We start from the raw sequence: 26242 nt of genomic DNA, 5'->3' as shown, positions 1-26242 counted from the left end.
TTATTTTCCAGCAGTGAAGTGCTGATCTTTTATAACTCAAGAACAATTATATTCAGAATGAAACATGAAAAATACATTTAAAATAGAAAAGAAAATATATTTAGTGGAGATTTTGGTTCTCGCAGAGGTGTTTAGGTAACAGATAAAGTCATAGAATGGTATATAGGGCAATGTATTTGTGAATATCAGACTATTTGACACCTGAAATTTTCCTTCATGACTAATTTGGGCTTTATGTATTTAGGAAGAACTGTAATTGGTCATCTACAGGCAACTAAATCCATTTAATTTAATTTAATTAATAATACAGATCCAGACCAGTATGTATCCATTTATTCTCATAAACAGTGAAATACTAAATAAAGGAATTTTCTGTGTTCCACTGGGATAAACACATTTTAAATTGATTACAGATTGTATGGCATTAGCAATCACAAATAAATCATGTGAAATATACATATATAGTAAAATATACACATATTTTTCCTGCATATGAATGCATTTTTTAGCTGTATGTTTGGTGGGTAAGAACATCTATTTAGCAATCAGGCTGGAGATGAATTTTGGCTTTAACATCTATTGTCTACATGAACTTGGACAAACTACTTAACAAACTTTCTGTGACTTTGTAAAATGCAAATCAACAGTAGAGCCTGCATCATAAGGTTACTTTATGAGAGCTAAATGAGATAATATGTGTAAGGCATACGAGAGGTGCCTAGAATGCAATAAACTTTCAATAAACATAATAGGATTGTGTCTGTGACTGTGAATAGCGAGAGAGGGAGTTGTGTGTGTGTGTGTTTAAGATCTTTATTATTTTTTCTGAATAATCAAAAGCTTTTCACATTGATTTTCTAAATTTTACCCTCAAAGAAGTCATATGATTCACAGGTTTTAAAAATACAGAAAGAAAAAAGCAAAGAATGGAAAAATTTTTGTTCAAAAATAAAACGCAACTCTTAGAGTTTATCTCTATGTTATTAATCTTTCTTAAATGTCACTTAGATCACTTCACTTCCTAAACCCTTCTAAACCCTTCCAAACCAGCTCTAAACCCTTCAGTGGACTTTGATCAAGTTCTTCCTTGCCCACTTACAATTTATTTGACTTTGGGTCAGCCACTGTGTCCTTGTCAACTGATGTGAATGGGAATCTCGATCCTACCTACATCTGGGAACTGCTATGAGGACACATGGGAAGTTCCAACAGATATTTGCTGCTCTTGTCTGCCTGGCTCCTCCTTCCTGGGAGGAAATGTCCTCTTTCTCCATCTGTGTGTCTCCCGGAAGATTGTTCACCATATGGCTTGCTTGGTTCTCATCTCAGACCTGGGCATGTGGCAGAGGCTTAATCAATCATGGCACTCCATTCCCATGTCCTCAGCACTTGGCCCAAGGAATAGACAACCAAGGATATCCGAGAATAGTTTATCTATAAATTTATATACGAAAAGACCCTTGGTGAGAAAACATCCTCTTCTTGGATCATTACAGGGGATGGATCACCATATAGAGCATGGAGGCTAGAGTTTTTGCTATCACTTCCCCAGCCACATAAGGGGTATGCATGCATGCTCAGTCTCTCAGTCTTGTCCAACTCTTTGCAACCTTATGCATTGTAGTGTGCCAGGCTCCTCTGTCCATGGGATTTTTCAGGTAAGAATATTGTGTTTTTTTGTTTTTTGTTTTTTTAAACCTGAAACACTGTATTAGTTTTGCCAAACATCAAAGAATATTGGAGTGGGTTGCCAATTCTTCCTCCAAGGGATCTTTCAGACCCAGGAATTGAACCCGCATCTCCTGCATCCCCTGCATTGGCCGGCAGATTGTTTACCACTGAGCCACCTGGGGAGCCTCACATAAGGGGAGCTCTCAATAATGGTAGAGAAAGAGGGCAACCAGGAAAAAGAAGTAGGTATGAGCAAAAGGGAACAGAACAAGTCCATAGCAAAACCAATATCATTCTAGAGCTTCAAGGCATTATTTACATTATTTCTCACTACCTTACATGATGCAGCCTACAGTTTTCTGCCTTTATTCGCATTACTCTATTGCCACTCCTCTCCCCACACCCCACTTAAATCCCCTTTCCTGACACATTTTCAAATCTTGAGCTCTTTAATTTCTAGATTTCTTTTACTTCTCCACCACTTACTGATTTCCTTTTCTTCTGAAATTTCACCAAATATTACTTTGGTTTATACACAATAATATGTATACTATAATGATACTTTTGGATGTTTCATGTATCAGTCTGGATTTCTGATGCACACTTGTTTCTGTATTCCAGTCCTAAGACTCCTCTTCCTCTGTAATAGATGTCAAAGCTGTTTGCTTGGCAACTGTTTCCTAATTTTCAAATATCCAATCCCTGTTAACGGCAAAATTAGTAGACCTTTAATAGATAGTGCTTAGTTTAAAAGATTCTAAAAATCAAGAATGCTATACCAACACCATTTATAGACATTAAATATACTCACAGACAAAACATTTATCTTATTAATATAAAAATAGATACAAACAGGAAAGTACATATTAAACAGAGTAAAATAGATGTAGAAAAGAGCATACTTATAGGAGTAGGGTACAGTGATGAAAGACTTTTTACATGAATTAATTGTGATGTGGGCTATAAACTGAGTAGTATTAAAATAAAACTTCCCCATTGAGATCCTAAATAAATTCATAACTGTATACCTATATTCTGGGTCACAAGTATTACAGGATCCCTCATGTAATCCCTCCCTATGGAGAATTAAAGTCAGAACCTTCCTCAAATATATGTTTTGTTACATGTACCCTGTTTTTACAATGAAGCAAGAAGACTGCACATTAAATGGATGTCAAACTTTAAGAAAACCCAATGTAAGAAAATATGGATTCAAAAATTCTAAAACATATATTAAAGAGATTGGGAAGCAGCTATTTCTATTGCCAAAAAATGTGTCCTATTTAATAGATAACTTGCTGCAATGTTAATTTAAAATTGAGCAGTCCAGTTCATGTAAAAGCATGTTTCAATTAAATTGTTCTTTGATTTAAAAAAATTTAACTCACACCAATATTTCATGAAAAGAAGCAGTTCATTTTTGTTGTCAAAACTCTGCTTTTCCAACCTTACTGTACATGTTTCATGTCTTAATAATGAATGGAATATGCTGCATAAAATGTATACCAGAGAAGTATGAGAATATTTAAATGTTTTAAATTTTTTTCCAAGTATTTGTTGAATAGTTTTCTGTTTTTTGTCTGTTTGTTGGCTTCTATTTTATTTATTCATTTTTTAAATGCTGGACAACAAAAACCCTCAAAAGCAAACACACATACGGTCTTTTTGTGTGATTCCAGATTTGCAGGGATTGATGATGGTGGTGATCACACTAATGATGTTAATGACAGTAATAATATCAATGGCAGAAGCAGTCAAGACAGGCAAAATGAAAAATTTTATATTTGAAATGGCCCTTTTAAACTGTCATTGCTTCCTTCCTTTCTTTTTTTGTCCTTTTCTCCATTGGCAACGGAGAAGGCAATGGCACCCCACTCCGGTACTCCTGCCTGGAGAATCCCGTGGACAGAGGAGCCTGGAAGGCTGCGGTCCATGGGGTGGCTGAGGGTCGGACACGACTGAACGACTTTACTTTCACTTTTCACTTTTATGCATTGGAGAAGGAAATGGCAACCCACTCCAGTGTTCTTGCCTGGAGAATCCCAGGGATGCGGGAGCCTGGTGGGCTGCTGTCTATGGGGTCACACAGAGTCGGACACGACTGAAGTGACTTAGCAGCAGCAGCAGCAGCAGCAGCTCCATCGGCAATAATAGAGAATCACAAATAATTTCTAACTATATTATGTTCCTTGACACAGGAAGCCATATGTTTAATCCTGTTCTCAACCAAGCTGTAATGACATACTCATTTGTTCATATTGGCTGTAAAGTACTTTAATATCAATCATAGCATGTGATATAGATAAAAAGACATTAATAGGGAAAATACCTTAAAAAATACTGTTTCTAATAAAACAGTATCTTTGAGGCTGTACCATAAACAATGTCATTTCCATTCATTTTCTATCAAATTCATTCATTTTCTTTCAAATATGCTCTTTTGAGAGACCAAAAAAAAAATGAAGATATAAGTAGCATGTTAAAAATTATACATAAAGCCCTTTTTTTTGTCCATACCAGGACCCCATGCTGAAAATCTTCATGGATCCTCATTTTAAATGTACTGTCATCCCTCAAACGAGGAAAGATTCCAGCATTCAGGACTGTCACTATCTCACAATCTAAATCTAACAATGTGCTTCTCAGTGGCAGAATTGGCACAAAAATCTTTTGTCAAATTCTAGATTGTGAATTTTTTTTTTAAAATATGGTCACCATGAAAATCTGCTAAAAATACAATTTTTGTTAATTGCCATATACAAGAGAAACAGCACCAGAGAACCACTATGCGGACATTAAATCGGATATAAATCAGGCATAAACTAGTAACGTATGAAAACCCAGGTTAAAAAATTCTTTCATCAGAGCAGTGCTTAATTAACTGATAATTTTAAGAATCCCCAGCTCCAGCCTCTTTTTACTATGTCTGTTAACCAAAAAAAAAAGAAAGAGAGAGAGAGAGAGAAATTGAAAAGGGCATCCAAGCCTCTAGGACTTTATAAGACCAAAAAGGGAGACATTTGGTTATATTCATACCTGCAATAGAGTGCCAGTCATTTGCAGTGTACTGAATAAAGAACTGCCATTTTCAGTTCACACTGGGGAGTGAGAATGGGAAAATTCTGTAGGTAAAAAGGAAAATGTCACATTCACACAAAATACTGAAGATATAAAGTTGAGTGAAAAAAATATGTGGGAAGAAAAGAAGAAAAAGAAGACTGTGGGTGTTGGGGCAAGGCCAAAAGAGCAGAGAAACGAATTTGAGTTTTTAATTTTAAGAGAAGGAATTAAATTCCCCACCAGAAAAATAAATCAAGGGAACTTTTATAGGATGACTAATACATTAATAACCTACAGGAAGAGCTGAGCTCTCAGGTGAAGCCAGTTCAAAGACAAAAGGGCGAGCTCCCACTCTTTCGATACTGCCAAGGGATCTTCAATGAATTCACCGAGCGGAGACACAGAATCCGGAATTCCTAGAGATGTTCAACTGCGTCCAGAGTCTCTTGTGTACATCTCTGAAAGGCTTATTCTTGACTAATGAGCTTGTCTGAATCACCTATTTGCTTTAGTATTTGCAAGCAAACATACAATTATGCCTGAGCTAATTTTTGATTCCAAGTTTTCATTTTTTATGCAGCTTAGTTAACGCATAAAACCTTTCACAGTGTTCATGACAAAAAGGTTACTCTTTATTCTTTTGTGCCAGTGATTTTTTCAAAGCTAGCTTCACTGGATGTCATTTTCTCTAAAAACTTTTTTGCCTCCTTCCATTAGTGGAAAAGTCTAATTACTACATAATCAAAAAGAGAGGCGCACACGGCTGCCTGGCTCCACCACATCCACACAATGGCGCCGAACGTGTCTTAACAGTCCAGTGAACTGTCAGCCGCAAAAGTAATTGGAAATTGGGTGCTATTTCTTCTGTACTGGTAGTGGGAGTTGTTCTTGTGCTTGTTAATAGGCAAATCACTCTCCAGAGGTAGGGAGTGTATAGTTAGTTTGTAAAGACTTTTTATAATGTTAAAAAAAAAAAAAAAGAAGAAGTTAAGACACTGCCTTACTCCATCTTAAATTTTTTTTTCAATTACACATTAAATGACTTGGCATTTGAGGTAATGTTATCTAGTGTTAATTCACCTGTTAGGAAATTGCCTCTCTCTAGAACCTGAGGTTAATAGAGTGCAAAAGACCATTCTTATCGAAGGGTGGGAGAAAGGTGATGAATTTACCCTATAAATTAAAATATAAAAAAAACGGAAAGAAAACAGACTCCAAGTTCTGGCCTCACTCCTGAAAAGCTATTATGTTTTGTTGTTTTTTTCTGTTTTTAATTTGTTATTTTTATCCACTTTAGCAGGCCTCTGATCATTCCAGGCAGAACACACAACACGGATGAAACTATACATGAAAGAATATGCTTCAGGAAGCAAAATTAATTGACAATGCAGGGAACATATTCACAGAGTCCATGGAGTTACAGCTGTGTGACTTCTATTCACATCACAGCAGAATCATTTGTCTGTTTAATATTTGCAAGAGCACATTGGAAAAGGAAAACCATGAAGTACTAAGCAGCCTTACTGACAAGCATGAATCCTCTTTATCCTATTTCACCTTTAATAGAAATACTAGTGCTAATAATTATTTAATCCATTTGCATCACATTCAGAATCCATTGAAAAGCAATGGAGGTCAGAAGATGGCTTCCCACAAGTGAGCCTATGAATAACTTTATGGACTACTAGGCTGCTGTTGGTGAAGCCCAGTTATTATAAATAAAGTCTCTGGTGAATTAATGGTAAAAAATGAATAACTAAAGACAGATACATGAGCTATTCATTTTCATTTCAGGCGATAGACCTTTGATCTCTACTTCACCCGTCTCCAACAACTAAAGGTAACAGCAAATATGATCACATGTAATTTTTTTTCTAAATTGATATGTAATTGATTTATAATATTCTATTAGTTTCAGATGTAAGTAAAGTGATTCATTTATGCATATATATACACATATGGTGGTTTATTACAGGATATCGAATATAGTTTCCTGTGCTATATGATAGGGCCTTGTTGTTTATCCATTTTATATATAATAGTTTATATCTGATGATCCCCAAACCCCTAATTTATCCTTCTTCCACCCCTTTGCCCCTTCAGTAACCAGAAGTCTGAGTTTGTTTATGTTTCATAAATAAATTCATTTTTGTCATATTTTAGATTCTACATATAAATGATATCATGACTTTTTTTTCTCTTTCTGACTTACTCACTTAGTATGACAGTGTCTATATTCATCTGTGTTGCTGAAAATGGCATTATTTCATTCCTTTTGTGACTGAGGACATGCAAAATTTTAAATAAGCTTCTAATGCTTACCTTTCACTTCCCTGATTACCAGATACCAGCATTCTCTTGATACCTAATAACTTCTCAGGAGCCCACAGTCAGATACATCCTGTTTGACCTAACTATTTTCCTATTTTCTCCCTGCAGTACTTATTTTTTCTATCTCTTTCTCTCAAGACACTATCGTAGGTAATCACACACAGGTTTGACCTGAGTGGCAACTGCTTAATGTATAAGTCAACTAAGTAGGACCATTTGAATTGTAGTTAGTTAATAATGATTTACTCTTTAACTATTTCAAATGATAGTCCAAATAGATCTGTTTGGCATTCCTTCTATTCAGTCTATTGTTGAAAACAATGACTTTTTTAAAAATCAAAATTATAATTAAGAAATTTCAACATATTACAAAGTAATTATTAAAAGATAGAAACTTTAAGGGGTCCCTGATAAACTGGGAACATTTTCTTTAAAACAGTGCAAAAATCAACAGAGATAAGGAGATACATTTACAGAAAATAAAGAAAAAGAACTGGGTTCATTTTCTTTAAAACAGTGCAAAAATCAACAGAAATAAGGAGATACATTTACAGAAAATAAAGAAAAAGAACTGGGTTGGGGGGAAGGAGGGACTTTTAAGAAAATGATTTTGAATTTGAATAAAACTCCACCACTTCTTAGTTCTACAGCTTTGTGTGTATATATATATATATATATATATATATAACTATTTCAACCTCAGTTTTCTTATCTTTAGAATGGAAATTTTGTCTCTGCAAGTATCTAGTGAAGATTAGAATAATAAATACTCCAGGCACAGAGTAGCCCCTCAGTAAGCAGCAATAGTGGAAGAACTGGTAGTGGCGGCAGCAGCAGCAGTAAGAGTAGACTAGTCTTTAGAGAGACATATTTAACTACAGGCTAAATACAAAAGAGCAATTTCATGCTGTAGGGAAAAGACAGTATTCTGAAATGTGTTTTTAGGCATGTAATGGAAGGGGGAAAAGCAAATGGCTAATAAACATGAAAAAAGAGTTCAATTTTACTAGTCATCAGGGAAATGCAAATTAAATAATGAGATACCATTATGCAAACATCAGATTGGCAAAAATTAAAAAGTGTGACAATATCAAATACAATTGAGGATATGAAAAAAAGGAGCTATGAGAAGCACTTTAGAGAGCAATTTGCAATAACTAGTTTAAAAGCTGTAGGTCCTCTGCTGCTCTCCTGTGGCACTGCTCCACTGGAGACATGCTCGCATCCGAGCAGGAGGACAAATGTGCAAACATTGCTTATAACAGAACAAATAAATGGAGAAAACCTAAATGTCTCTCAACAGGAGAATGGATACATGAAAATGGATATATAATCATTAAACGGACTATGTTAGAATATTTAAAATTAAAGAATCAAAGCTATATGTATCAACATGAACAAACCTTAAAAACAATGCTAAAATGAAAAAAGGATGTTAATAAATAATGAAGATAATAAACTGGCTTTATATTGGTTCTGGAAAAGTACAAAAGCATGAAATGGTACACAGTAGATTCAGAATGCTACTTGATCCTGGGAAGGAAATGAGAAAAATAGAAGTATAAAGTCCATGATATTTGATTTCTTTCAAAAAACCTGAAACAGAAATGACAAATGGATAAGATTTCTTGAACTTTGTACCATGTGTGCAGAAAGGCCCACACAATTGCATATATAAACTCTAAACTCTGGATCTTAGAGTCACCATCTGTAAAATGAAATAACTGGACCAGCTAATCACCAAGTTCCCTTCCAGCTGAGATATTATATAACTCAAAAAGTGATAAGACAGACTTATAATGATTGGGCAGGCTATCCAAGTTGTTCTCTGGCACAGAAAGGGAAAATGAGGACTTCTCTAATGGTTTAGGGGTGAAGAATCTGCCCACCAGTGCAGGGGACACAGGTTTGATCCCTTCCAGGAAGATCCCACATACAATGGGTCAATAAAGCTCATGCACCACAACTATGGAGCGTGACCCTAGAGCCTGTGCTCTGCTACAAGAGAAGCCAACAAAAGAAGAAGCCTGTATACTACAACTAGAGAAGAGCCCCCACGTGCAACAACTAGAGAAAGCCTACGCATAGCAACAAATAAATAAATAAATAATAAAAATCTTTTTAAAAAGGGAAAATCCATTTACATTTGAGGAGAAATAATAGAAAGCTATAGTAAGTACTGGCATAAAGATAAACATATAGATCAATGGAACAGATTTGAGAGTTCAGAAACAAGCACAAAGACAAAAGAAAAATAAATAAATTAGATTTCATTAAATTAAAATATTTTAATTTCAAAAGACACCATCAAGAAAATGAAAAGACAACCTACAGAATGGAATAAAATATTGGCAAATCATATGTCTAATAAAATCCTTGTAACAAGAATAAAGAATTCTTATTAATCAACAATAAAAAGACAAATCACCCAAATTTTTAAATGAGAATGGGCTTTGAATAGACATTTATCCACAAACAAACATACACACAGTACACAAAGGAGCAATAAACACACAAAAAGATGTTCAACATCATTAGTCATTACCAATAACAAGTGGCAAGGATGTGAAGAAATATGTAACCTCATGCATTGCTGGTGGGAATATAAATTAGTGCAGCCACTTTGGAAAATAGTTTGATAGTTCTTCAAAAAGTTAAACTTTTGAGTTACAATATTACCCAGCAATTCCAATTCTAAAGAATTGAAAGGATATAACCACACAAAACTTGTACAATAATGTTCATAACAGTACTATTAATAATAGTCAAACAGTAGAAACAATACAAATATTTATACATGATCAATGAATAAACAAATTAGGTATAGCTATGGAGAAGCTCTATACAGTCAGCAAAAACAAGACCAGGAGCTGACTGTGGCTCAGATAATGAACTCCTTATTACCAAATTCAGACTGAAATTGAAGAAAGTAGGGAAAACCACTAGACCATTCAGGTATGACCTAAATCAAATCCATTATGATTATACAGTGGAAGTGAGAAATAGATTTAAGGGCCTCAATCTGATAGATAGAGTACCTGATGAACTATGTAATGAGGTTCATGACATTGTATAGGAAACAGGGATCAAGACCATCCCCATGGAAAAGAAATGCAAAAAAGCAAAATGGCTGTCTGAGGAGGCCTTACAAATAGCTGTGAAAAGAAGAGAAGTGAAAAGCAAAGGAGAAAAGGAAAGATATAAGGATCTGAATGCAGAGTTCCAAAGAATAGCAAGAAGAGATAAGAAAGCCTTCCTCAGTGATCAATGCAAAGAAATAGAGGAAAACAACAGAATGGGAAAGACTAGAGATCTCTTCAAGAAAATTAGAGATACCAAGGGAACATTTCATGCAAAGATGGGCTCGATAAAGGACAGAAATGGTATGGACCTAACAGAAGCAGAAGATTTTAAGAAGAGGTGGCAAGAATACACAGAAGAACTGTACAAAAAAGATATTCATGACCAAGATAATCACGATGGTGTGATCACTCATCTAGAGCCAGACATCCTGGAATGTGAAGTCAAATGGGCCTTAGAAAGCATCACTATGAACAAAGCTAGTGGAGGTGATGGATTTCCAGTTGAGCTATTTCAAATCCTGAAGGATGATACTGTCAAAGTGCTGCACTCAATATGCCGGCAAATTTGGAAAATTCACCAGTGGCCACAGGACTGGAAAAGGTCAGTTTTCATTCCAATCCCAAAGAAAGGCAATGCCAAAAATGCTCAAACTACTGCACAATTGCACTCATCTCACACGCTAGTAAAGTAACGCTCAAAATTCTCCAAGCCAGGCTTCAGCAATATGTGAACCGTGAAATTCCTGATGTTCAAGCTGGTTTTAGAAAAGGCAGAGGAACCAGAGATCAAATTGCTAACATCCGCTGGATCATGGAAGAAGCAAGAGAGTTCCAGAAAAGCATCTATTTCTGCTTTATTGACTATGCCAAAGCCTTTGACTGTGTGGATCACAATAAACTGTGGAAAATGCTGAAAGAGACGGGAATACCAGACCACCTGACCTGCCTCTTGAGAAATCTGTATGCAGGTCAGGAAGCAACAGTTAGAACTGGACATGGAACAACAGACTGGTTCCAAAAAGGGAAAGGAGTACATCAAGGCTGTATATTGTCACCCTGCTTATTTAACTTATATGCAGAGTACATCATGAGAAACGCTGGGCTGGAAGAAGCACAAGCTGGAATCAAGATTGCCGGGAGAAATATCAATAACCTCAGATATGCAGATGACACCACCCTTATGGCAGAAAGTGATGAGGAACTCAAAAGCCTCTTGATGAAAGTGAAAGTGGAGAGTGAAAAAGTTGGCTTAAAGCTCAACATTCAGAAAACGAAGATCATGGCATCTGGTCCCATCACTTCAAGGGAAATAGATGGGGAAACAGTGGAAACAGTGTCAGACTTTATTTTTCTGGGCTCCAAAATCACTGCAGATGGTGACTGCAGCCATGAAATTAAAAGACGCTTACTCCTTGGAAGAAAAGTTATGACCAACCTAGATAGCATATTGAAAAGCAGAGACATTACTTTGCCAACAAAGGTCCATCTAGTCAAGGCTATGGTTTTTCCAGTGGTCATGTATGGATGTGAGAGTTGGACTGTGAAGAAGGCTGAGCGCCGAAGAATTGATGCTTTTGAACTATGGTGTTGTAAAGTCCCTTGGACTGCAAAGAGATCCGACCAGTCCATTCTGAAGGAGATCAGCCCTGGGATTTCTTTGGAAGGAATGATGCTAAAGCTGAAACTCCAGTACTTTGGCTACCTCATGTGAAGAGTTGACTCATTGGAAAAGACCCTGACTCTGGGAGGGATTGGGGGCAGGAGGAGAAGAGGATGACAGAGGATGAGATGGCTGGATGGCATCACTGACTCGATGGATGTGAGTCTGCGTGAACTCTTGGAGTTGGTGATGGACAGCGAGGCCTGGTGTGCTGCGATTCATGGGATCACAAAGAGTCGGACACGACTGAGCCACTGAACTGAAATGAACTGATGCAATAGAATATTGGTTGGCCTTTAAATATAATGAAGTACTGGGCTTCTGGTTCAAGATGGCAAAGTAAAAGGACGTGTGCTCCTCCGCTTCTGTGACAGCACCAAAAATGTAACTAGTTGTTGAAGAACCATCAGCAGGAGGATGCTAGAACCCACCAAAAAAGATCCCCATGCCCAGAGATGAAGAAGAAGATGAAATGAGATTGTAGAAGGGATGCAATCACAATAAAATCAAATCCCATGCCCACTGTGGGGAGTGAGGGGGTTGCAAACCATAATCTGGAGAACAATAATACCAAAGAAGTTCTCTTGCTATTCTGAAGGTTCTGAACCTCATGTCAGGCTTCTCAGCTTGAAGATCCGGCAAAGGAACTGGGAATTCCCAGGGAATCTGACTTTGAAAGCCAGTGGGATTTGATTATAGGACTTCCACAGGACTGGGGGGAAACAAAGACTGAATTCTTGGGAGGCACAAACAAACAAAATTTTGTGTGCACCAAGACCCAGGGGAAAGCAGCAGTGACCCCCCCCCCCCACCCCCTGCCCCAGAGACTGAACCAGACTTACCTTAGTGTTGGAGGGTCTCCTGTGGAGATGTGGGTTGGCAGCAGCTCTCTGTGGGGATGGGGGCACTAGTAGCAACATTCCTGGAAGGGGACATTTGGTATAAGCCCTCTTGGAGATCATTATTAACCATGCCATAAAGTCCAGAAGACCCCAGAACTGAGTTGCCTTAGGCCAGACAACAAACAGGCCAGGAGCTCAGCACCACCCCTCAGTGGATGATTGGATTAAAATTTTACTGAGCATGGCCCTGCCCACCAGAGCAAGACCCAGTGCCTCCATCAGTCCCTCCCATCAGAAGTGTATACAAGCATTTTAGCCTCATCCACTAGAGAGCAGACAGAAGAAGCAAGAAGAACCATAATCCTGCAGTGGTCAGAATGAAAACCACATTACAGAAAGTTAATCAGAATGAAAAAGCAGAAGGTTATGTCCCAGATGAAGGGACAAGATAAACCCCCAGAAAAACAACTAAATGAAGCAGAGATAAGCAACCTCCCAAAAAAGGAAGTTAGAATAGTGATAGTAAAGATGATCCAGGATCTCAGCAAAAGAATGGAGAAGATGCAAGAAGTGTTTACAAAGGACCTAGAGGAACTAAAAAACAAACTAACAGAGATGAAAAATACACTAGAAAAAAATCAATAACAGAGAAACTGAAGTAGAAGAATGGATAAGTGACCTGGAAGACAAAATGGTGACGATTACTGCCACAGAACAGAATATAGAGAAAAGAATGAAAAAAAAAAAAAAAGAAGAAGAAGAAGAAGAAAGACAGCCTAAGAGACCTCTGGGACAACATTAAATGCACCAACATTCATATTATAGGGGTCCTAGAAGGAGAATATAGAGATAAAGGATTCAAAAGCGTATTTGAAGAGATAATAGCTGAAAACTTCCCTAACATGGGATAGGAAATAGTCAATTATCCACAAAGCACAGAGAGTCCCAGGAAGGATGAACCCAAGGAGGAACACACCAAGACATATAGTAATTAAGCTGACAAAAATGAAAGACAAAGATAAAATATTAACAACAACAAGGGAAAAGAAACAAATAACATACAATAGAACTCCCATAAAGTTATCAACTTATTTCTCAACAGAAATTCTACAAACCAGAAGGGAATGGTATGGTATATTTAAAATGATGAAAGGGAAGAACCTACAACCAAGAATACTCTACCCAGAAATACGTTCAGATTTGACAGAGAAATCAAAAGCTTTTCAGATAAGCAAAAGTTAAGAGAATTCAGCACCATCAAACCACCTTTACAACAAATATAAAGGAACTTCTCTAGGCAGCAAACACAAGAGGAGGAAAAGACCTACACAAAATAAACCCAAAGCAATTAATAAAATGGTAATAGGATCATGTGTGTCAGTAGCTTAATCGTGTCTGCCTCTTTGCAACCCCATGGGACTGTAGTCCAAGCTCCTCTGTCCATGGAATTTTCCAGGCAAGAATACTGGAGTGGGTTGCCTTCTCCAGGGGATCTTCCTAACCAGGAATCAAACCCAGGTCTCTTGTATTGCAGGCAGATTCTTTACCATCTGAGCTGCCAGTATAAGATCATACATATAGGATCCTACCATCTGAGCTACCAGGGAAGCCTATATAGGCTCATACTTATCGATAATCACCTTAAGTGTAAAAGGATTAATTGCACCAACCAAAAGACATAGACTGGCTGCATGATGAAACCACATGCATGACACATGCATCACTCTACTTAACTCCCCAAATTGTATGTGATTGTTTTATACTGTTAGGTTAATCATGTTACCATTATCTGTGATTGTAATTATCTTTTATTTTTTTGTCTGGCTATTGATTGCGAGAACTGATAAATATCTTTTACTATTGTGATTATGTAACCTTTATTCACTTAATACCATTATATCATGACTGGTCAATTGAAAATAATAGAATTCTATATCAATAAAACTACCATTTAATAGAAAAACATGTAACCACTTTAAAAAATTCAGATGCATATGGAGGCACAGTTATAGAGAACAAATTTATGGACATGAGGGTAGAGGGAGAAAGGAGAGGGTGGGATGCATGGAGAAAGTAACATGGAAACATATATTACCATATGTAAAATAGATAGGCAATAGGAATTCGCTATATGACTCAAAGTCAGACATGACTGAGCGACTCACTTCACTTTAGAAATTTTATGAATTTTAGCCTAGCTAAAAATATGATGACATTTTGATTCCACTTGTTTTACTTAGTATAAATAGAATGCTAGGTTTCTAATTTATAGTCACTCAAAACTTTGATATAGTTCCATGTATTTTTGGCATCTAGTTTAGTTCAGTTCAGTTGTTCAGTCGTGTCCGACTCTTTGCGACCCCATGAATTGCAGCACGCCAGGCCTCCCTGTCCATCACCAACTCCTGGAGTTCGCTCAGACTCACATCCATCGAGTTGGTGATGCCATCCCACCATCTCATCCTCTGTCATCCCCTTTTCCTCCTGCCCCCAGTCCCTCCCAGCATCAGAATCTTTTCCAATGAGTCAACTCTTCACATGAGGTGGCCAAAGTACTCAAGTTTTAGCTTTAGCATCATTCCTTCCAAAGAACACCCAGGACTGATCTCCTTCAGAATGGACTGGTTGGATCTCTTTGCAGTCCAAGGGACTTTACAACACCATAGTTCAAAAGCATCAATTCTTCAGCGCTCAGCTTTCTTCACAGTCCAACTCTCACGTCCATACATGACCACAGAAAAAACCATAGCCTTGACGAGACGGATCTTTGTTGGCAAAGTAATGTCTCTGCTTTTCAATATGCTATCTAGGTTGGTCATAACTTTCCTCCCAAGGAGTAAGTGTCTTTTAATTTCATGGCTGCAGTCACCATCTGCAGTGATTTTGGAGCCCAGAAAAATAAAGTCTGACACTGTTTCCACTGTTTCCCCATCTATTTCCCTTGAAGTGATGGGACCAGATGCCATGATCTTCGTTTTCTGAATGTTGAGCTTTAAGCCAACTTTTTCACTCTCCACTTTCACTTTCATCAAAAGGCTTTTGAGTTTCTCTTCACTTTCTGCCATAAGGGTGGTGTCATCTGCATATCTGAGGTTATTGATATTTCTCCCGGCAATCTTGATTCCAGCTTGTGCTTCTTCCAGCCCAGCATTTCTCATGATGTACTCTGCATATAAGTTAAATAATCAGGGTGACAATGTACAGCCTTGATGTACTCCTTTTCCTTTTTGGAACCAGTCTGTTGTTCCATGTCCAGTTCTAACTGTTGCTTCCTGACCTGCATACAGATTTCTCAAGAGGCAGGTCAGGTGGTCTGGTATTCCCATCTCTTTCATAATTTTCCAGTTTATTGTGATCCACACAAAACTAATAGCCCTTGCTATCTTTATGGGAGGGAAATAATCAGATTAATTTATTCCAAAGTACCTATTATTTTGGAATCTTAGTACTTTCACTTCCTTTTTTGGGGCTCTAAAATCACTGCAGATGGTGACTGCAGCCATGAAATTAAAAGACGCTTACTCCTTGGAAGAAAAGTTTAGTACTAAGTACTAAGTACTAAAGTATTAAGCCCAAAGAAAGGTGGAATATATCTGAAGTCTTGCTTCTAAATAAACTCAATACTATATTCCAGGAATTATTTAAAGGGAACAAATCTAATTTCAGTAATTAAGATTACTCTGAGTTCCAGATTGTACAGCTTTTTTTTTTTCCAGGTATGGGTTCTTGATTGTGTGCAAGAGAAAAACATGACCACCTTTATTAAAAATGTAGCATGAACAAACAATGAAGATTTGTTAAGTGACTGATATTTCAAGGTAATTTCTGCCACAACATAAACTACGAGTCTTGACTAAAGTAAGCTAGAAGTCCAAAAATGAGAAAATCGGTATGAAAAAAGACATTCAGCTTTGTCAAGACTGGTTGTTGTTTGGAAAGAAAGAAAGCATTTGAAGCTAGAATATCAATGTGGGCAAAAGGAGAGATGTCAGGTCCACGTGAACAAAGAGGAAGAATGATGAGTACAAAGAAAATATTGGAAAATATCATTAGCCATATGGTATAGGGCCAGAGTCTGAAATCCAGTGTACTACATAAGATACTTTAACTGCAAGTAACAAACTGATTTGAGCTAGTTTAATCCAAATAGAGGAAATTATTTAAATGATATGGAAGAGTTTAAAGGAACCAAAATTGAAGAATGCCACCAAGGCTCAGAGAAGGTTGAGAATCAAATCTGGGAAAGCTGGCAGAAGTACCTTTTCTGAAAATTCCACTGCTACAATTTTTGGTATGTGTTTTTCATCCTTCTCTCTCTCACACTCTGCAAATGAGCTTTATTAGCTTCTATTTATGTGTTATAGTTCTAGACACAGACTGATAATTTCTAGATTCCAATATCATATCCCAAGAAAGATGACATTTGGGTACTGTTAAAGTCAGATCCCCCACCAACTCAATCAATTGTAGGCCAAAAGGGATGATTATATCATACTTACCAGGGTGCTTGAAACTCACCCTGTAAATCAAGAGTTTCCCACAAAGGAGACAGCTTTGTGGGCCAGACTAGCCTCCAGTATTTGCTCACTACAGAAAGATAAATTAATATATGATAGCTTATACAACAATGAAAAGGCAAATAATATGATAAAAACTATTTTAGAAAATTTTACATTGGCATTAATGAGCAAAGTAGGTCAAGATAAACAGAATAGATCAAGAAACATACATGTGAACATGTGTCCAAGCAAAATTAGCTGTTTATTTCACAACAAAACTAAATATGAAGTAAAATTCAGTTAAATTGTGTCAATAATCATGATTATTTCTCATTTGATATTCCAATACTTGAATACTTGAATTCTAGCACAATACTGAGTGGACAACTTCTTATTTGGTTAAAGGCATATTTTTTAATGGAGCAAATCAAGTCAGTTCCTCAAATTTTAAAGATAAACACACACAGACCTCATAACATTAGTAATGAAACATTAATGCTTTCTACCTGGTTGATAATGGAAATTTTCTTTATCCTTAAACATTAAATATTTTATGTTTAACTTTTCAAGCTATGAATAATATATTTTCTCATATATTTTTTCATTGGAAATTTTTATCTTCTTTTGATTCAATCCTGAAAAGAAATGATAGTTTGATAAGGTGGAGAGGGCCTTAGCCTGATAGTTATAAGACCTACTCTGAAATCATAATTCCACCTCTCTTAGTCTTTGAAGAACAGAACTAGGCAGGAAGAATCATTGTTTCCTCAAAAAGATATTGATTTTTTAAAAAAATATTTAACAAAGAGGGTTTTGAGCAACACCAGAAAGCATCATTTGGTTCAGGCTGAAACCAAATGCAGAGAGTTGGTATATGTATGGTCTTCCCATTTCCTATACCATCCTGTGGACCACTGTGATTGGCTGAGTAGCAATAACCCCATCATAACACTGGACTCTCAGAGAAGAATCTTAGACTCTTACCGTATTCCCTTCCTGTGGTGTTCTGTATTGTGGAGGATAAGGATGTAGCCTAACAGAGAACATCAGAGTCTGAACTTGGGTATAACTGTTCTAGGGTTTCTGAATGCCAGCAGCCCTACACAAAGCTACTTACAGGAAGTTGATCTTTTCAAAAACCCAAGCCTTAATTAGTTACTGAGGTGTATAATTTTCCTCTTCCAAGGTAGTCTGACACTGTGCTTGTGCTTAGTCACTCAGTTGTGTCCAACTCTTTGTGACCGCATAGACTATAGCCTGCCAGGCTCCTCTATCCATGGGAATTCTCCAGACAAGATGACTGCAGTGGGTTTCCATATTTCCATACAGTTGGGAAGATCTCCAGGGGATCTTCCCAACCCAGGATTTGAACCCAGGTCTCCCACATTGCACGTGGATTCTTTACCATCTGAGACACTACGGAAGCACAAGAATACTGGAGTGGGCAGCCTATCCCTTCTCCAGGGGAACTTCCTTACCCAGGAATCAAACCAGGGTCTCCTACATTGCAGGCAGATTCTTTACCAGCTGGGCTACCTGGGAAGTTCCAGTATCTGACACTGCTGCTGCTGCTGCTAAGTCACTTCAGTTGTGTCCGACTCTGTGCGACCTCATAGATGGCAGCCCACCAGGCTCCCCTGTCCCTGGGATTCTCCAGGCAAGAACACTGGAGTGGGTTGCTATTTCCTTCTCCAAATCATGAAAGTGAGAGAGTACTGGAATGGGGTGCCATTGCCTTCTCCGTATCTGACACTACTTATCAGCAAATAGAAAGATAGAAAGGCATGCATGATATAAGTTTTCTTTTCTACCATCACTTGATGATAGGGTTAAAACTTATGTTTTCAAATAAACATATGTTCTCCCAAACCTACAGTAGTATAAGCCATGATTTGATCTGGCACAACTTCTACTGACATCTCTTATCACACAATGTTAGTGTCCCCCATTGAACTCTGAAACCTCAAGGGAAGATAATTTGCCCTTTTTGCCTTTGTATTACCTGAACATTTTATACTGCTTAAAACAGAATATATTAGATGATCAATAAATATTAATTAGACTAAGAAAACACAAAATGTTTTCTTATAAAATAAACATCCAAAAGAAAGAAATGAAGGGGAAGCATAGGAAGATGGTGGGGGAGTAAGACAGGGAGATTGCCTGCCTCCGCACAAATACATAAAAGAACTCATCAAGATACAGAACAACTCCTATAGAGCAACTTCTATATTATAGCAGAAGACCCTAGGCCTCCAAAAAGGCAAGCTAATCTCCTTTGAATGAGGTAGGACAAAGATAAAGATATTAAAAAAAAAAAAAAAAAAACCCAGAGGACTTCAGGATGGGTGCTCCAAGGGAAAGAGGGAGTCATGAAGGAATAAAAATTTCCATGCACTCAGAAACCCTCTCCAAGGCCAGACCAACAGGGAGTTGCAGAACCTCAGAGTGCCATGCAACAGAGCAGGGCTTAGAAGACAAAATACAGAGAAAGTTCTCAAACAGCACTTCTCAGCCCATAGGCAGCTTGCAAGCCACAGCCTGGACAAGAGGGTTGGGGAAGGGAGCCTAGAGAAGCAGCTAGCAAGCCTTAGCCTGGCCCAGAAAGAGGGGTTAGGGAACCACGAAGAGGCACACAAACATCCACCTGAGAAGAGGGTGATGGAAGGGAGCCAAGAGAAGTGGCTAGCAAGATCTGGCCTGCCTGCTATAGAGATTGGGACCAGAGGTGGAAGCTCCTGCTAAGATCCCAGGGAGAGGTAGCAGGCTGGTGGCCATGAGGATGTGCTCAGAGACCTCTTTGACATGGCTGAATAAATGGACATGCCTATCACAGCCAAAGCCAGGAGAGGTGCTGAAGGCAGCAGATAAAACACCACCAATGCAGTCTCAGTCCCAGAGGTTGCAGCTATCACTAGACTGTGAGCAGGCACAGGTTACTGCTCACAACCTGCTAGGAGCTTAAACAACTGAACTCTTTCTAGGGATCCATGAAATGGGGCTTTTTCTTTTGGGAGAACCCACAACTCTTCTCAGATTGTAACAACTATTAACACAGGCACTCCAAGTACAACCCATATGTGGCTGCCATATCCTCCCCTCTCCCCAGCCCAAGAGAGCAGGTGAGCCCTAATGAGTCTCAGACTTGCTCACCCACCATGTCCAGGTGAGTAATAGACTGTGGATTCTAAGTGCAACTGTGAACATTAGGGGCAACTACAAGTTGGGAAGATCCCCTGGAGAAGGAAATGGCAACCCACTCCAGTACTCTTGCCTGGAGAATCCCATGGACGGAGGAGCCTGATGGGCTACAGTCCATGGGGTCGCAAAGAGTAGGACACGACTGAGCGATTTCACTTCACTTCACTTCACAAGTTGGAATAAAGCCGATCTGAGACTGAGGTGACCACATGCTGCCCAAAACAGGTCCAGAGATCTTCCTAGAAAAATTAGAGGACTTTGGTGTAAACCTGACTGGGTTTTCTGGGCTGCTGAGTGTTGCCTTCACCGAGAGTACTGGGACCTTGTCTTTCATGCTGGGTGTCTTTTGAGGATTTGGAGCCTCAATCAACCTTGAGCCTGAACCTCTGAGGAGGGAGACTCAAGCCCAAGACTTTGAACCACCAGAGAACTCTCGACCACAGGGATCATTAATAGATGAGAGCCTCAAAAGGCCTCCATCTTAACACCAAAACCAAGCCCACCCAAAGGCCAGCAAGTACCAGTATCCAGATATCCCACATCAATCCTTCAACAAAAACAGAAACACAGCATTGCACACTAGTAGACAGGCTACCCAAAGCCATACTGAACCCATGTTGTTGTTGTTTAGTCACAAAGTCATGTTCAAATCTTCATTACCCCATTGACTGCAGCACATTAGGCTTCCCTGTCCCGTACCATCTCCCAGAGTTTTCCCAAATTCATGTCTACTGCATTGATTATGCCATCCAGCCATCTCATCCTCTGTTTCCCTCTTCTCCTTCTGCCCTTCAATCTTCCCAGCACCAGGGTTTTTTCCAATGAATTGGCTTTTCTCATCAGGTGGCCAAAATATTGGAGCTTCAACCTCAGCACCAGTCCTTCCAATGAATTTTCAGGGTTGATGTCATTTAGGGTTAACTGGTTTGATCTCCTTGCTGTCCAAGGAGCTCTCAAGAGTCTTCTCTATCAATACAGTTCAAAAGCATCAATTCTTCAGCATTCAGTCTTCTTTATGGTGTAGCTCTCACAACCATACATGACTACTGGAAAGACTTTGCTTGCTTGCTTTAGACACTAAGTTGTGTCAGACTCTTACAACTCCATGGACTATAGCCTGCCAAGCTCCTCTGTCCATAGGATTCTCCAGGCAAGAATACTGGAGTGGGTTGCCATTTCCTTCTCCAGGGGATCTTCCCAACCCAGGAGTCGAGCCCAGGTCTCCTGTACTGCAGGCAGATTCTTTACCAACTGAGCTATGAGGGAAGCCCCCTTTTGGCACCCCATGGACCATACAGTCCATGGAATTCTCCAGGCCAGAATACTGGAGTGGGTAGCCTTTCTCTTCTCCAGGGGATCTTCCCAATCCAGGGATCGAACCCAGGTCTCCTGCATTACAGGCAGATTCTTTACCAGCTGAGCCACAAGTTGGAAAGACTTTAGCCTTGACTATATGGACCTTTGTTGGCAAAGTGACGTCTTTGTTTTTTAACACACTGTCTAGGTTTGTCATAGCTTTCCTGCCAAGAAGCAATTGTCTTCTAATTTCATGGTTGCAGTCATCATCTGCAGTGATTTTAGAGCTCAAGAAGAGGAAATCTGTCACTGCTTCTACTTTTTCCCCTTCTATTTGCCATGAGATGATGGAATCAGATGCCATGATCTTGTTTTTCGCTTTTTTTTTTTCAATATTGAGCTTTAAGCCAGCCTTTTGACTCTCCTCATTCACCCTCTTCAAGAGGTTCTTTAGTTCCTCTTCACTTTCTGCCATTAGAATGGTGTCGTCCACATATCTGAGGTTGTTGATATTTCTCCCTGAAATCTTGATTCCAGCTTGTAACTCATCCACTCTGGCATTTTGCATGATGTGCTGTACATATAAGTTAAATAAACAGAGTGACAAGAAATAGCCTTGTCATACTCCTATACTCCTTTATCAGTCCTGAACCTGTCAGTTGTTCCCTACAAGGTTCTAACTGTTGTTTCTTGACTGGCATATAGGTTTATCAGGAGACAGGTAAGATGGTCTATTATTCCCATATAAACCTACTACTTGACACAGGATGGCCCTTCAGAGGGACAAAATCAGCTCCATCGACCAGAACACTGGATGGAACCCAATGCAGGATACCTCACCCAAACAACAAGCAAAACAAAACACAAAACCAATCAGCAGACAGGATTCCCAGAGACAGCCCCAAATATACCACCTCAAACAGCCTGACCCATCAGAGGGGAAAAAAAAATACCTCCTCCTTCTAGAATGCAGGCACAAGTCACCCCCAACACAAAGACAACACAGACCACTGGACCAAGCTTACCCACCAAGGACAGAAACCAAAAGGAAGAAGGAATACAGCCCTAAGCCCAGGAAAAGGAGACTGCCAATGGAGTAAGCTAGAGAAAAAAAAATTGAAAAGGCAGAGAAATAGAGAGCAAATGAAGGAACACAGTACAAATTCACACACACACACACACACACACAAAAGCAATCAGGAAATAGGCAAACTATCTGAAAAAAAGATTTCAGAGTAATGATAATAAAGATTTCCCAAAGACTTAAAAATAGAATGGAGAAAATGCAAGAATCAATTAACACAATTAACAAAGACCTAGAGAAACAAAGACTAAACAAACATAGATGAATAACACAATTACTGAAATTAAAAATACTCTAGAAGGAACCAAAGGAAAATAACTGAGGTAGAAGAATTGATAAGTGAGCTGGAAGATATGATGGTGGAAATAACTTCTGAACAGCGTAATAATGGAAAAAGAATGAAATGAATTGAGGATAACCTCAGAAATCTCTCGGGATTCCCTGGTGGCTCAGATGGTAAAGAGCCTGTCTGCAATGCAGGGGACCTGGATTCAATCCCTAGGTTGGGAAGATCCCCTGGAGAAAGAAATGGCAACCCATTCCAGTATTCTTGCCTGGAAAATCCCATGGACGGAGGAGCCTGGCAGGGTACAGTCCACTGGGTTGCAAAGAGTCGGACATGACTGAGCAACTTCACTTTCACTTTCAGAGACCTCTGGAAAATATTAAAGGCACCAACATTTGAATTACAGGGTTCGCAGAGGAAGAAGAGAAAAAGAAAGGGTCTGAGAAGACTTTTGAAGAGAGTATAGTTGAAAACTTCCCAAACATGGGAAGGAAATAGTCAATCAAGTCCAAGAAGCACAGAGAGTCCCATACAGGATAAATCTAAGGAGAAATATGTTGAGACAAATATTAATCAAGCTAACAAAGGTTAAACACAAAGAAAGAATATTAAAAGCAGAAAGGGACAAGTATACAAGTAACATTCAAGGGAAAACCCATATGATTAATAGCTGATTTGTGTAGTCAAAGCTGTGGTTTTTCTAGTAGTCATGTATGGTTGTGAGAGTTGGACTATTACGAAGGCAGAGTGCAGAAAAGTTGATGCTTTTGAGCCATGGTGCTGGAGAAGACTTTTGAGAGTCCCTTGGATAGCAAGGAGATCAAACCAGTCCATCCTAAAGGAAATCAACCCTGAATATTCACTGAAAAGATTAATGCTGAATCTGAAGCTTCAATACTTTGACCACCTGATGCAAAGAGCAGACTCCTTGGGAAAGACCCTGATGCCGGAAACATTGGAAGCAGGAGGACAAGGAGGTGACTGAGGATGAGAGGGATGTATGGCATCATGGATTCAATGGACTTGAATTTGAGCAAACTCAGGGAGATAGTGAAGGACAGGGAAGCCTGGCATGCTGCAGTTCATGGGGTCACAAAGAGTGGGACATGACTGAGCAACTGAACAACAACAACAACAGCTAATTATTCACTCAGCAGAAACTGAAGGGAATGGCAGAATATAATTATAGTACTGAAAGAAAAAATCTACAATCAAGATTACTCTATAACACAAGGATCACATTCAAAACTGATGGAGAAATCAAAAGCTTTACAGAAGAGCAAAAGCTGAAAGAATTCAGCACCACCAAACCAGCTTTACAATAAATGTTAAACGGACTTATACAGGCAGGAAACACCTATAGAGAGAAGGAAAAGACCTATAAAAACAAATCCAAAACAATTAAGAAAAATACTATAGAACATATATATGTAATTACTTTAAATGTAAATGGATTAAATACTCCAACCAAAAGAAACAGACTAGCTGAATGGATACAAGACTCATATATATGCTGTCTACAAGAGGTCCACTTTAGACCTAGAGACACATATAGACTGAAAGTAAGAAGATGGAAAAAGATATTCCCTGCAAATGGAAATCAAAACAAAGTTGGAGTGGCAATTCTCATTTCAGATAAAATAGAGTTTAAAATAAAGATTATTACAAGAGATGAAGAAAGACACTATATAATGATCAAGGAATCAATCCAAGAAGACATAAGAATTGTAAACATTAATGCACCCAACATAGGAGCACCTCAATACATAAGGCAAACATTAACAGACAAAAAAGAGGAAATTGATGGTAACACAATAATAGTAGGGAACTTTAACACCCTACTTACACCAATTAATTATCCAGACAGATAATTAATAAAGAAACACAAACCTTAAATGAAACATTAGACTGAATGGATCAAAAACTGATATCTTTAGAACTTTCCACCCAAATGCAGAAGGATATACTTTCTTCTCAAGTGCACATGGAACATTCCCCAGGATAGACCAGATCTTAGGTCATAAAATCAAGCCTCAGCAAATTTAAGAAAATTGCAGTTGTATCAAGCATCTTTTCTTACAACAAGCCTATGCGACTAGATATCAATTACAGGGGGAAAAACTGTAAAAAACACAAACACATGGAGATTAAACAATACATTTCCAAGTAATAAATAGGTTACTAAAGAAATAAGAAGGGAAATTCAAAAATTCTTAGAAACAAATGACAACAAAAACACAAAGACTCAAAGCCTATGGGATTCAGAAAAAGCAGTTCTAAGAAGGAATTTTATAGCAACACAATCCTACCTCAAGAAACCAGAAAAACATTGAATAGACAACCTAACTCTACACCTAAAACAGCTGGAAAAAGAAGAACAAATAAACACCAAAGTTACTAGAAGGAAAGAAATCATAAAGATCAGAGCGGAAATAAATGAAAAAAATGAAGGAAACAATAGTAAACTTTAATAAAACTAAACTGATGTAGATATATTCCATGCTCCTGGGTTTGAAAAATCAATATCATGAAAATGAACATATTACTAAATACAATTGACAGATGCAATGCAATTCCTATCAAATTACCAATGGCATATTTCACAGAAATAGAACAAAAAAACTCATAATTCATGTAGAAATATGAAAGACCCTGAATAACCAAAGCAATCTTGAGAAAGAAGAATGGAGCTGGAGGACTAAACTTACCTGATTTCAGAGTATACTACAAAGCTACAGTCATCAAGACACTATGGCACTTGCACAAAAACAGAAATCTAGACCAATGGAACAAGATGGAAAGGCCAGAGATAAACCCATGCACCTATACACACCCATGTTTATTTAACAAAAGAGGCAAGAATATATGATGGGCAAAAGATAATCTCGTCAATAAGTGGTACTGGGAGAACTGGACAAAAGAATGAAATTAGAACACTGCTTAACAACATACCCAATAAATTCAAAATGTATTAAAAACCTAAATATAAGACCAGGAACAATAAAAACTCTTAGAAGAAAATATAGGCTGAACACTGTATGACATAAATCATAGCAAGATCTTCTATGACCCACATCCTAGAATAATGGAAATTAAAAACACAAACAACTGGGACCTAATCAAACTTAAACCTTTTGCACAGCAAAGGAAACTATAAACAAACTGAAAAGACTACCCACAGAATGGGATAAAATAATAGCAAATGAAACAACTGATGAAAGATTAATTT

The 26242-nt window shown here is 38.2% G+C and overlaps 1 long non-coding RNA gene across 1 annotated transcript in view; it reads right to left on the bottom strand.

Moving 5' to 3' along the window:
* Positions 1-279: 279 nt before the first annotated feature.
* The window catches only part of LOC129636070 (uncharacterized), a 28484-nt gene continuing 2521 nt past the window's right edge, over positions 280-26242 (bottom strand). Inside the window, exons 2-4 of the long non-coding RNA XR_008706614.1 lie at positions 12648-12727; positions 4708-4793; positions 280-1434 (exon numbers count right to left, since the gene is read on the bottom strand). This is a non-coding gene — a long non-coding RNA (uncharacterized LOC129636070). The remainder of the gene's footprint in view (positions 1435-4707; positions 4794-12647; positions 12728-26242) is intronic.

The sequence above is a fragment of the Bubalus kerabau genome, chromosome 21 (genome assembly GCF_029407905.1).
Source record: "Bubalus kerabau isolate K-KA32 ecotype Philippines breed swamp buffalo chromosome 21, PCC_UOA_SB_1v2, whole genome shotgun sequence".
NCBI classification, from domain to species: Eukaryota; Metazoa; Chordata; class Mammalia; order Artiodactyla; family Bovidae; genus Bubalus; species Bubalus kerabau.
The sequence above is the reverse complement of the archived record's forward strand: the minus strand, read 5'-3'. Positions and strand labels throughout refer to the sequence as shown.